This window comes from Elephas maximus, chromosome 12 (assembly GCF_024166365.1).
Source record: "Elephas maximus indicus isolate mEleMax1 chromosome 12, mEleMax1 primary haplotype, whole genome shotgun sequence".
Taxonomy (NCBI): domain Eukaryota; kingdom Metazoa; phylum Chordata; class Mammalia; order Proboscidea; family Elephantidae; genus Elephas; species Elephas maximus.
In genome coordinates this window covers 68,723,298-68,733,448 of record NC_064830.1, presented here as the reverse complement: position 1 = coordinate 68,733,448, position 10,151 = coordinate 68,723,298, and positions in this window count along the sequence as shown.

The following is a 10,151-nucleotide window of genomic DNA, read 5'->3' as shown; positions in this document are numbered from 1 at the left end:
GCCAAAATATGACCCACCTGAATATAGAGACCCTCTCAAGAACAGATTTGACGTATTGAAGACTAGCGACCGAAGACCAGACGAGTTGTGGAATGACATCAAGGACATCATCCATGAAGAAAGCAAGAGGTCACTGAAAAGACAGGAAAGAAAGAAAAGACCAAGATGGATGTCAGAGGAGACTCTGAAACTTGCTCTTGAGCATCGAGCAGCTAAAGCAAAAGGAAGACTTGATGAAGTAAAAGAACTGAACAGAAGATTTCAAAGGACCTCTCGAGAAGACAAAATAAAGTATTATAATGACATGTGCAAAGAGCTGGAGATGGAAAACCAAAAGGGAAGAACATGCTCGGCATTTCTCAAGCTGAAAGAACTGAAGAAAAAATTCAGGCCTTGAGTTGCAATAGTGAAGGATTCCATGGGGAAAATATTAAATGATGCGGGAAGCATCAAAAGAAGATGGAAGGGATACATAGAGTCATTATTCCAAAAAGAGTAAGTCGATATTCGACCATTTCAAGAGGTGGCATATGATCCGGAACTGATGGTACTGAAGGAAGAAGTCCAAGCTGCTCTGAAGGCATTGGCAAAAAACAAGTCTCCAGGAATTGATGGAATATCAATTGAGGTCTCAACAAACAGATGCAGCGCTGGAGGTGCTCACTCGTCTATGCCAAGAAATATGGAAGACAGCTTCCTGGCCAACTGATTGGAAGAGATCCATATTTGTGCCTATTCCCAAGAAAGGTGATCCAACTGAATGTGGAAATTATAGAACAATATCATTAATATCACATGCAAGCAAAATTCTGCTGAAGATCATTCAAAACCGGCTGCAGCAGTATATCGACAGGGAACTGCCAGAAATTCAGGCCGGTTTCAGAAGAGGATGTGGAACCAGGGATATCATTGCTGATGTCAGATGGATCCTGGCTGAAAGCAGAGAATACCAGAAGAATGTTTACCTGTGTTTTATTGATTATGCAAAGGCATTTGACTGTGTGGATCATAACAAACTATGGATAACACTGCAAAGAATGGGAATTCCAGAACACTTAATTGTGCTCCTGAGGAACCTTTACATAGATCAAGAGGCAGTTGTTCGGACAGAACAAGGGGATACTGACTGGTTTAAAGTCAGAAAGGTGTGCATCAGGGTTGTATTCTTTCCCTATACCTATTTAATCTGTATGCTGAACAAATAATACAAGAAGCTGGACTATATGAAGAAGAACAGGGCATCAGGATTGGAGGAAGACTCATTAACAACCTGCGTTATGCAGATGACTCAACTTTACTTGCTGAAAGTGAAGAGGACTTGAAGCACTTACTCATGAAGATCAAAGACCACAGCCTTCAGTATGGATTGCACCTCAACATAAAGAAAACAAAAATCCTCACAACTGGACCAATGAGCAACGTCATGATAAACGGAGAAAAGATTGAAGTTGTCAAGGATTTCATTTTACTTGTATCCACAATCAACAGCCATGGAAGCAGCAGTCAAGAAACCAAAAGATGCATCGCATTGGGCAAATCTGCTGCAAAGTGTTGAAGAGCAAAGATGTCACCCTGAAGACTAAGGTGCGCCTCACCCAAGCCATGGTATTTTCAATCACATCATATGCATGTGAAAGCTGGACAATGAATAAGGAAGACCGAAGAAGAAGTTGATGCCTTTGAATTGTGGTGCTGGTGAAGAACATTGAATATACTGTGGACTGCCAAAAGAATGAACAAATCTGTCTTAGAAGAAGTACAACCAGAATGCTCCTTAGAAGCAAGGATGGCGAGACTGCATCTTATATACTTTGGACATGTTGTCAGGAGGGATCAGACCCTGGAGAAGGACATCATGCTTGGCAGAGTATGGGGTCAGCGGAAAAGAGGAAGACCCTCAACGAGGTGGATTGACACAGTGGCTGCAACAATGAGCTCAAGCATAATGATTGTAAGGATGGCGCAGGACTGGGCAGTGTTTTATTCTATTGTGCATAGGGTCGCTATGAGTCGGAACTGACTTGATGGCACCTAACAACATAGATTGAGTTGTACCTCCCCAAAATATGAAGTCTTAACCCCTGTATCTGTAAATACAAACATGTATGGCTTAGTGGTTAAGGGCTAAGCTGCTAAGGTTAGCAGTTTGAATCCAGCAGCCTTTCCTTGGAAACCGTGTGGGGTAGTTCTACTCTGTCCTATAGGGTCACTATGAGTCAGAATCGACTTGGTGGTGGCAACAGGTTTGCGTTTTTTTTTAAACGTAAAGAGGGTTTTTCTTTTGTTATGCTAATTAGGTCATGCCAGAGTACAAAACCCATTGCCACTGAGTCGATTCCGACTCATAGTGACCCAATAGGACAGAGTAGAACTGCCCCATAGAGTTTCCAAGGAGTACCTGGTGGATTCAAACTGCCGACCTTTTGGTTAGCAGCTGTAGCTCTTAACCACTACACCACCAGGGTTTCCTGCCAGAGTAGGGTGTGTCCTAAACCTAATCACTTCTAACTGGTGTCTTATAAAAAGAGCAGAATAGACACACGGATATACACAGGGAGAGACGCCATGTGAAGATGAGGAAGATGAATCCACAAGCCTGGGAACGCCAAGGACTGCTGAAAGAGACAAGGAAGGTACCTCCCCTAGAACCACTATCCTGATTTCAGATGTCTAGCCTCCAAAACTGTGTAAAAATAAATGTCTGTTCTCTAAAGCTACCCACTTTTCGTATTTCTGCCGCAGCAACGCTAGCCAACTAAGACCTCCCCCCTCCCCATCATATAAAGGCAGCCATAGCAAGTAGGGTTGGAAAGACCTTTAGAAACTGAGTCCAACATCTTTATTTTACATATAGGGAAACTGAGGCCCAAGAAGGCACCCACCCAGGGTCCCACAGCGAATTCTACAAACAAAAAGCCATGCATTTTCATATCTGAAGTGTCAGTGTATCTAAAAATCACTTGCGGAGCTCGTTAAAATGCAGATTCTTAGGCCCCCATCCTCAGAGATTCTGGTCAGTAGTCTTCCTGAGGTTCAGGAATCTGTATTTTAATAAGAATCCCCCCCCCGCCCACACACACAGGTGATTCTCTTGCTAGTGGTCTTTGGGCCACATTTTGAAAAACACTGCTTTAGTTCCTGGAAAGTCAGAATAACCATATGGCACTAGAAACCAGCATGGGTCCCAGAGTCCAAAGGCTTGGCTTTGAACCTCGGGGCTGAGAGACAGTATTCATTTCCTAGGGCTTCTATCATAAATTACCACAGACTGGGTGGCTTAAAACAACAGAAATGTATTCTCTCTCAGTTCTGGAAGCCAGGTATCTGAAGGCTCTAAGGAAGACTCCTTGCCTCTTCTAGCTTCTGGTGGTGGCTGGCAATCTCTGGGGTCCCTTGGCTTGCAGGAGCCCTCATGTTGCAAATGGTTAAGTACTCAGCTTAAACGAAAGGTTGGCAGCAGGCTCTGCAGGAGAAAGGCCTGGCGATCTGCTTCTATAAAAGATTACAGCCAAGAAAACCCTATGAGGTAGTTCTGCTCTGTCCCGTGGGGCCGCTGAGTTGGAATTGACTCAACCTAATAACAACAACAGCAGCTTGCAGCCGCATTACCATAATCTCTGTCTCCATTTCACATGATGCTCTTCCCTCTGGGTATGTGTCTGTGTCCAAACTTTTCTTATAAGAACACCAGTCACTGGATTTAGGGCCCATGCTAATCCAATATGACCATGTCTCACCTTGATGACATCTGCAAAGGCCTTATTTCCAAATAAGGTCACATTCACAGACACCAGGGCTTTAGACTTGAACATGTCTTTCGAGAGAACACAATCCAACCCACAAATCCTTCTTCAGTTTACTCAATTTAAATGTCTTCCAACACCAAGGCCATACCCGGGGGCTTTTCTTTCTAGAGCGGCTAGTCAAGGCTAGTGTCAAGGACTCCCAGCCCCTCCTCTTCCTCACCCTCTCTATCTGCCCCACCTCTCACCTATAACTAAAGGTGCCAGACTGTGTGGGACCTGTTTCCCTGCTTGTCATGCAGGTTTGGGTGAAACAGACTTCAGGGTGGGCTGGGTTTTAGAGGTGGTAGCGTAGCATCCAGCTCTCCCCAGAGCCCAGCTGGGTTGAGTGCCCCCCAGCCCTCCACTGCTCCTTGGCACCAGTGCCTGCATGTGGTTACCCTTCATCACCAGCTGAAGAGTCTTTGGAGATGAGGAGCTGCTTGCCTGAGGACAGGATCAGGCTTCCGGTTGGGGAGAACTGAAGATATGATTGGGCCATCTCTCCTTAACCCTTCCTTTACTCTCATTGCTCTTTATGCTCAGGCATAAACCCCACCACAAATTACATTTGCTCAGAGCTTTGGTGTTTACATACTCCCCACCCTCCCAAAAAAGTTGCTATTAAGTTGATTCCTGCTCATGGTGACTCCATGTGTGTCAGGGTAGACCTGTGCTCCATAAGGTTTACAATGGATGATTTTTTGGAAGTAGATCTTTTTTTTTTTTTTTTAGATCACCAGGCCTTTCTTCTGAGGAGCATCTGGGTGAACCTGAAACTCTAAACTTTTAGTTAGCAGCCAAGTGTGTTAGCTGTTCTCACTACCCAGGGACTGCTTTGCATACCCAGTCACACTTAATGCTCATAAAAACACTCTAAGGGCGATGTTATAATTATCCCCATTTCATGGATAAGGAAATGGAAGCTCAGAGCTCACAAGGGGCCCTTCGGAGGGTGGCTGTTGGATTTTTAATAAACAGAATGAAGACTCACTCTTATGATGGTGAGTTTTTTTCTCAAGGGCTCATTGTCCTCCCCTGGCCCCCAGCCTGGCTCAAGTCATGCTGTATGTATCAGCTGGTTTTGATCACTTTGGACCATGGAGAGATGTACTTAGCTGTTCAATATGGCAGCCACGCCATCCAATATGGAAGCTGCCAGCCACACGTGGCCACTGAGCACTTGAATGGGGCTGGCTCGAACTGAGATGTGCTCCAAGTGAAAAATACACATCCGGTTTTGAAGACTTAGTCCAAAAAAAGTGAATGTAAATGATCTTGATTTTTCTTTTAATACCGATTACATGCTGAAATCATAATTCTCAAGATATACTAGGTTAAAGAAAATATATTATTAAAATTCGTGTCAACTGGTTCTCTTTACTTTCTAAACATGGAGTCCTGGTGGTGCAACAGTTAAGTGCTTGCTGTTAACCTAAAAGTTGGTAGTTTGAACTCACCCAGCAGCTCTGCAGGACAAAGACCTGGTGATCTGCTCCCGTAAAGATGACAGCCTAGAAAACGCTATGGGGAAGTTCTACTCTGTCACATGCGGTCACTAGGAGTCAAAATCAACTTGATGGCTCCCAACAACAACAACCCAACCAGGCCATAGGGGATGCTTTAGCAAAAAAAACAGCTGCCCTAGTAAAGGAGGTCCTGCACACACACGAGTCCAGCAGTGCTGTCCCAAAGATCAGGTGCCTCTGCCCATGTTTGCTGTGTCATTTGCCACTCTCCCTGGAAGTTTCACATGCCTGCATCTGATTCCCAGCTCGATGCTGGGGTCTGGCGGGTGGGGGGGGGGGGGGCTGGGAAATTGAGTTCTGACTTCCACATTAATGAGTCTGGACCCATACTATGGGCCTCTCCTCAGATACAGAAAGGAAATTCGAGAATGATGTGCAGCCACTAAAAAAAAATTCCCTGGCACTCCACTTTACAGATGAGAAAACAGGAACAGAGAGGGTGAGTAATTTGCCCAAAGTGACACAGCTAGACAGCATGGATTTGAATTTTGAATCTTACCTACACCATTCTATAGCTGGTATAGAGTCTGTATTCTCATATGGGCGGGGGGCTGGACAGGTAGAGCTGGGAGGAGGGCTGGGCAGAGGTATGAGAGCCCATGGAACTCCTGCTGCCTCTGACAACCACCTGGTCACTTGATTCCAGGGCCCTGAGTGGCAATGGGCAACTGAGCCATCCATATGCCTGGACTGGGGTCTCCAACACAGGGGACCCTGAAGGGGGCTGGGGGGCTCCCTTTGGACTGTCTCATGGCCCAGCCTTGCCCTCTTTCTGGGTGTCCCCACCAGACCCCAGAGCTAGACACTCTTAATCTGGGCCCTGAAGGCAGATAGAGACACTTCAAACCCGCAGGAAGTGGAGCAATGCACCACGAGTGGAGGGCTGGGGGTGGGGGCCACGGGGAAGGGCGGCAGCAGGCAGGGTCCCAGCTAGCCCTGGTATAGACCACGCGTGTCCTCAGCAAAGACTCCAAGCGACTACTGTGTGCACAGAGTAGGGTAAGAGACATTCCTGAGCTCCCTACCCTGAAACCCCGTGGCTGCCAGCCAACCCCTGAAGGAGTGAGGAGAGTTTCAATCTCACCTCTAAGTCCCTTCTCATCTCCTTGAGAGCTGGGCGGGGTCTCTTGAGCTGCTATCTCTGTGAGCACCAAAGGGATTCTAGAATGGTGTCGCCACTCTGCCCTTGTCAGTGGCTGCGCAGATGGAGGCCAGCTGTTCCCGGGCTGGGTCCAGAGATGCCAGGCCCTTTGACTGTGCAATCACATCGTCAGAACACTTTCCTCATGAGCTGGAATCTGTGCCAGGAGGTACAAGACAAACATTTCCAGAGAAGTTTATTGACTCCTGGCCAAAGTGCTGTGGGGGTGACAAGTACAAAGCAGAACACACTCGGCTCCCTCTCCTGAAGAAGATTCCCTAAACAAAAATGGGAGCGGGGGCAGGAGACAGGTATTAGCTGGGAGAGTCTACCCCGACCCACACCTGTCTGTCTCCTGCAGTTTAGGGGGTAGGAGGACCACTCTCCTAGCTCCCAGCCCTGGCACTTCATTGCCCTGGTGGCGTAATGGTTAAGCACTTGGCTGCCAACCAAAAGGCTGGCAGTTTGAAACCACCCAGTGGCTCTAAGGGAGAAATCCCTGGCCATCTGCTCCCATAAAGATTACAGCCTAGGAAACCCTTTGGGGCAGTTCTACTCTGTTCTATAGGATCGCTATGAGTCAGAATCAACTCGACGGCACACACAACCACCCTGGGTATATCAGGTCCCTGCCCTGCTGGTCCCCCATCGTACCAACTCTTAGCCTGTAGGTGGGTATCTGGGCCCTTGCAACAGCCAGCACCCACCCACTCACCCCGGTCATTGGTGTAACAGAGCTGTGGCACTCAAAGTGAGGTCCACAAATTGTCACCAGTCCCTGAAGAGCTGAATACAACATCGAGAACATAGAAACTTCTTTAACAATTTGACATTGCTGCAACAAGCAAGCACCAGATCACTTTCTCACCAATCCATTTGATTGTATATTATGATCATATTGAGGGCAGTGGTGGTTCAAAGGCAGAATTCTCACCTTCCATGTGGGAGACTTGGATTCAATTCCTCGCCAGTGCACCCCACGCACAGCCGCCACCCATCTGTCAGTGGAGGCTTGTGTGATGTATGATGCTGAACAGGTTACAGTGGAGCTTCCAGACTTTAGGAAGAAAGGCCTGGCAATCTATTGCTGAAAAATCAGCTATGGAACACCCCATGGAACAGAATTCTACTCTGGCACACTTGGGGTCACCATGAGTCAGGATCGACTTAATAGAAACTGTTTACAAGGCCACAGGAGGGGGACAATATGTCACCTATAGGAAAGAGTTGTGGGATTTTTAACAGCTTAGCAGTGAGTTGGGTTTAGCAAGGCATAGACGGTCTTCCCACAAACCCTCAAGGGAAGAGGGAATGAGGGCAAGGGGGAGGAGGAGGAGCAGAAGTGAAGAAACTGTGAGGGTGGCTCTCCCTGCCCAAGTTCAAGGCTGGCCTGGCCTTGATCACTGTTCACTCACCCCTGCTGGGGCCCAGCTACCTCTGGGAGGAGAGCAGCCAGCAGGGCAGGGGCTCCCCCTCTGACCCTACTCCCACCCTGCCCCCAGGGAGCTGGCATGCCCAAGGGCTGCTTGTCTTACACAGACAAAGAGCTGAGGTCTCCATTCCTCCTCCTGCAGATCACAGCACTCATGGACTCTTCCTTGAAGCCACGTGCCCCGGCGGGTTCTGAGATGTGTGAAATGGGCAGCAGCCACGGGAAGGGAGGCTGGTGGGGCATGTCCTGGAGGCGGGCCCTGACCACGCTCCCTGCCCTCCTGCCCGCATGGGTCCCTTAGCTGATCTATCTGCCTGGCACATTCTCTCTCCCTGGGATTCCCCTCCTTTCCAGGTACTTTGGGGAAAGCCTGGCTGCGAAGTCTGAGAGCCAGGATTCCGCAGCTCCTCCTTTAGCAAGGGCAAGCATACTGGTTTTCTGTTGCTGTGTAGCAAATGAGCACAAATTTCGCGGCTTAAAACAACACCCGTTATTGGTTCAGTGCTGTAGGTCCAGGCACAGAGGAGGTTGGGTTCTCTGCTCAAGGCCGGTACTGAAACCGAGGTGTCAGCTGGGCTGGGCTCTTATTTGGAGACCCTGAGGAAGAATCACCTTCCAGACTCATTTAGGTTGTTGGCAAAATCCAGCTCTTTGTAGTTGTTGGTCTGAGTCCCTGTTCCCCAGCTGGCGTCAGCTGCAGGCCAGTCTGTGATCCTGGAGACCACCCACATGGCTTCTCATGGCCCCCCACCCCCACCCATCTTCAAAGCTAGCAACAGCACACCAAGCCCTGCTGACATGGCTCATATGATTAGATTACACCCACCTGGATACTCTCCCCTGACCCATCGCCTTCAAGTCGATTGTGACTCATAGCAACCCTGTAGGACAGAGTAGAACTGCCCCACTGGGTTTCCAAAGCTCTAATCTTTACAGAAGCAGACTGCCACATCTGTCTGCCACAGAGTGGCTGGTGGGTTACCGCTGACTTTTTTGGTTGTGTAGCCGAGTGCTTTAACCACTGTGCCACGAGAGCAAAAAGTCAACTAAAAAAATCTCTTTTGTAAGTAAACCAGTTGTTGTTGAGTTGATTGTGTGTGTGACTCATTGGCAACGGCTGGTTTTTCAGAAGTAGATCACGAGGGCTTTCTTCCAAGATGCCTCTCGGTAGACTCAAACCATGAACCTTCTGGTTAGCAGCAGCCGAGTCTTTAACCGTTTTTGGTAACATAACCCCAGGAGTGATATCTCATTATCTCATTATCCTCACGGGTTCCACCCACACTCTTAAGGGAAGGGGATTATACAAGAGTGAGAGACACGGGGGCTCATTCCTAGAGCTCTGCCTACACAGCCAGCAGCTGGTCTGGTAGGCCTCCTCTGAGACCTCCCCATCAGCTCCTGCAGCACTAGCCTGGGACTCTGGAGTCTCGGGTTTAGCTCTGCCTTCGCTACTAGTTTGTTGTCTCACCTCAGACAAGTTACCACCTTTCTCTGGATCTCAGTCTCCCTATCCGTAAACTTAGGAGACTGGCCTATCAGATGATCTTCACCCTGAATGCCCTTTGGAATCACCTGGGAAGCTTTAAAAAATATAGTGCCTACTCTAATGGTGGACACATGAGGTTAAGCATTTGTCAAAACCCATAGGACTCTAGGTATAAACTCAGAAGGATTGAAAGCAGGAACACAAACAGATACGTGTACACCAGTGTTCATTGCAGCACTATTCACAATAGCCAAAAGCTGGAAACAACCCAAGTGTCTATCAGCAGATGAATGGATAAACAAAATGTGGTACATACATGCAATCAAATACTACTCAGCCATAAAGAGAAAGGAAGGTCTGATACAGGCCACAACATAGATGAACCTTGAAAACAGTATGCTGGGGGAAGTAAGTCAGCTATAAAAGGAAAAACATTGTAACATCCCACTTATATAAAAGAGGCAAATGTATAGAGACTGTCTTAGGCTGGGTTCTCTACAGAAGTAAAATCAGTAAAGTGTATGAATATATATAGAGAGAGATTTATATTAAGGAAATGGCTCGTGAGGTTGTAGAGGCTGGAACGTCCCAAGTCTGTGGATCAGGCTGAAAGCTTCTCCTTATTCATGTAGCCGCAGGGGCTGGTGAACCCAAGATTGGCAAGTCAGGCAGCAGGGCTCTGGCTCACAGGCTGTGAAGACTGATGAATACCAAAATCCGCAGGCAAGATGGCAGGTGAGATGAACAGGAGCCAGCTGCAGGATCCAGAGTGAGCAAA